Source organism: Branchiostoma floridae, chromosome 10, assembly GCF_000003815.2.
Source record: "Branchiostoma floridae strain S238N-H82 chromosome 10, Bfl_VNyyK, whole genome shotgun sequence".
NCBI lineage: Eukaryota > Metazoa > Chordata > Leptocardii > Amphioxiformes > Branchiostomatidae > Branchiostoma > Branchiostoma floridae.
In genome coordinates, this window is record NC_049988.1 from 12,996,145 (window position 1) to 13,000,307 (window position 4,163).

Genomic DNA, 4,163 nt, shown 5'->3' on the forward strand with positions numbered 1-4,163 from the left:
GTATGACAATTTAATTTTGTGTATTGAATGGATTAAACAAAATGCAGATCTACGTATAATGACATAGCTAGAACTTTCAAAACGCGAATTTTAAAAGTGAACTTTTTGCGATAGTGTAAACGTTAGGGCGAAATGGACCATTCAAATTCAGTAAAGTGTCTGCGGCGGATTTTTGCCTAACCGCCGCCCATTCGTAAGAATGCTAGTGGTCGTCGGTGGCCAGACCACGGTTAAAAAAGAAATCAACGAGCAAAACAAAGAAACACCTACCGTCGTGCTCATGATGCTACGATTGTCTTCAGAAGTCCACAAAGAGATAAACAGAATGATATAGTACGGAAAATCCCAAACGTCGTCTTAGCGCAGGGTGGGTGTATACCGCACGCTGTGCACTTGTCTTCCTGAACTAACCGACTGGGACCTCTCCCTCTGCATAAGTAGCTAGCTGCGAGGACGTAGCCTTAAGGACTTCAAATAACCAACCACGTCACTGCGAGCAGCAATCATGTGGGGCTGAGGTGGCCTTAACGGGCCAGATCATCTACATTCGTGTGTTCGCGGATCATTGTTAGGCAATATGTTGGTCTTAAATAAACAACACAACAAATGGAAAAGAATAAAGCTCTCCATGTCTTAATCAAAATAGGGAAACTGAAAACTTTACGAGAAATCTGAGACAACTACACGAATTTTGTTGCAAAACTTTATCAGTTTTTTGCCTTAACAAGATCTTTTATCTTTCATGTCCTCTGACGAGAGATTTTCTCCAAGGGATGGTTCACCCAACCCAACTCCTACAACATCTAACCCACCCAATTGCCTACACATTCTTAACAAACTCGCTGCCAACTAAATCATTAAAATCCTAGTGGCGCGACTGACTCGTGCCTCATCCCCCTCAGAACGCATCCACTTCAAAAATGCAGGATACGTTCATAGCTACCATGAAATTGGACAGTGATTTGGTGATACAACAAGTTGTTTGAATTGTAATATAGTGGCGTGTACAACACGCGTTAAATTGATTCGTACGTAGACTGCCTTGGCTGAGGGTGTATCGTCATGATCAAAATTACAAGACTTGTGCGTTTTTGCTCCACAAAAAGTCATAACGCTATTTCACTTTCCCAACCAGCGACATTAACGTTAAACAAACAAGTACATTAATCTGGCCTCGTCAACAACATAGTATCCCGGGCAGTTCAAGAATGGGCGACAGCCCGATCGAACATTTGTCAATGTCTGTTCGAGGAAACGCTGTTAGATTCAAGCTTCAAGCGTCAGAGCCCTGCCATTAGATCTTCAAGAATCAATCGGAGATACACAGACTACTCAAACTCAAAGCCATGCCCTCGTTGTTTACAAAACACACGAGTAAGAACACGTGGTGGGCTTCATTCATTACTTTGATTTACGTGTATCAAGCCCCCCCCTCCGGTCCCTTGTGACAGTAAAATATTCCACGTGATGCTCACCTTGAGGTTTACTCTAAGACCTAAGGACAGATGTCTCTTTTAATGCCGCGAGGTTATAAAGTCCTTGATTCATCGTACGATGTTGACGCAGTAGAATTTTCTAGCAGGCTGTGATATAACCAACCGCCGAACAGGACTTAACACATCCCTTTCTTTTCGTTACAAGACCTCTAGCTGCGACACATACAAGGCTTTCCCGAGAATACCCCGTTTACAATGGTACGGCGAATGGGACCGGGCCCTTATTGGTTCACGTCCATATTGTACACGCCCGTTGAGCAGTTGAGTTAATCTCCAATATTTGGTGGTGCCACACTAAATTCAAATATATACAACAAGGAACAAAACATATATCTATTGGATATTATTCCAACAGGGCAGTTCACCAGCGTACAGGATCATTTAACCACTCTTATCTACGAAGACATGCACATAAAAATTCCCCAAATACTTCCAATATATGGACAGAAAATAAAACGTTGCAATATATGCCGTTGTTGGGCTCAGGACGCTTCCTACTGGCCAAAGGAGAATAAACAGCATACCAAGTCGTCTTGAGGATTGCACTTACAGATACATTGTATCTAAAAGAAATCCTAACAGTTCGTCTTGGCGTTTCTTTAAGATCAACATTGATATTAAAGGTCATGAGGCCCAGGGTTTGGCGGCAAGAGTAAGACCGTCCGTTTTCGTTCATGGCCTACAAGGCGTCTTTCATCATAGCTGTCTAACAAGGTCCGCTGTTATACTTGACGTGTAGGGATTAAACTGAGTTACATTGATGCATACTCGAGACCAGGTTTACAAGGGATTAGTATATCGTATATGTCTACATGAAGACGAGAGCAAAAACGCCATGTAAGAGGGGCAAAGGCGGTAATACTGTGATGCCTCGCTTAGTGACTGGAACAATGACAAATTATGTTCTGTTCGAATCCGATTTTGAGATGTCTGTTAGTTTTTTTTTCTCTTCTGTCAGAAGAACACCGGAACTTTGAAAAATGATCCTTTCATTCTACCGTGACGCAACATCAAACATGCTACATCTTAGAAGGAAACAAGACCTGCCCACATACAGAATATTAATACAATCCACCCAGGCATTCTCGAGTTTTGCTGGTCTTCTACAGACATACCTACATGCAGACATACATACATACATATATACATACAAACACCACCAAAACATAACCTTATTGGCGAAGGTATTATAGATTTAAAAATACGTTAACCGAAATTCACGTTATCAAAATAACCGTTACTTACATGAGTTTTTTTTTTTGGGGGGGGGGATGCGTTTTATCGTTTTCCTAATCCTCTACAATATACTTTTATTCGTGCCGTGTTTTACAGGTACAAGCTGAGCTTATAAAGCTATATCCTTTCGACAGTCGTATTACACCGACCGTCTTTGCTAAATTTGGCCATAATCTTGGCTAACTCTCACGGGGGAGGAGTACTTCAACACTGAAACACGGCCACGTTAGGAGTAGACGATAAATAACGATTATCCGGTTTTACAGCTGCACACAGTGTGGTGCGAGAGGAAGTGGTGGTACAGTATACACTTGATGTTCGGACTGTCTGGAGAAAACCTTGGCTCAGTTCCCATTGGAACCCAGCCATATAGCCACTCATCAACTACTGAGGAAGCTTTGGTGCATAGATGTCATTCCATCGCGCTCAGATCAGGATATCGCGTTCGGCTTTAGGGGCTCCGTGCGACTAAGGACATCAGTATGTGCAGAGTCTCTTCATGCGTGTTTCCGATAGCTTCTGCGGGTTCAACATTTCTCCTGACCTCAGTGTGGCAGTGTTCTTCGAATACTTCGTCACATGAGTGTTGTGGTTGTATATGTGTGTACACGTGTGTGTAAGAAGGTGTCACGTCCTGCAGCTGTAAAGCGTAGTTAGCCTCGATAGCCAGGCGCTGCCACGGGCATAGTGTAGGTGTAGGATTAATGTCAGAAAAGGCCGGCTGTCAGAAAAGGCCAGCAATCAGCGACCCGGTACAAAAAGAAATGGCCAGCAAAAGTGTACTATGAGCCAAAAAAGGCCATAGAGAGCCTGCTATGGAGGCTACGCATCAACATGTACATTCTACTTTTACATGCTATCATATGTTTCCTTAGAGAATTTGTCAAAGCATTTACCATGCAAGGCTCATTACATAAAACATAAGCCTGCACAAATAGTTGTTTGGCAAACGGAGTGCAGCAGCAGCCTTCATTGTGAAATTTCGCTTTATACGAAAATATGCAGAAAATGACAATTCTATTTGGCTGATTAACGTTACATGGGTGGTGTATAATACTCTTCGTCTTAACAAAATTAAACATAGCATGTTAAGAATGCGAACCATATGAATGGCTCCAACACCATATACACATGGCTTAAATTGACAGAAGACTTTGTTCTCACTGAGTTAATGTTATCATTACAAAATACTGGATGGCCTTCCTTCGGATCTGGTTACTTGAAATAAAAACACTTGACAGAAGATTTGTTTACAACAACAATTCGGTAGCCACAAATAGTTGTTTGGCAAACAGAGAAAGCATGCCGGTGTGACAGCGATCTCGCCCCCCCCCGCGATCTCGCCCCCACGGGGGGCGAGATCTCTAGCGTTTTCACCCCCCTCTGGTGTTTTCGCCCCCCCCTAGAGATATAGTGTTTGTTTTCTAGAGA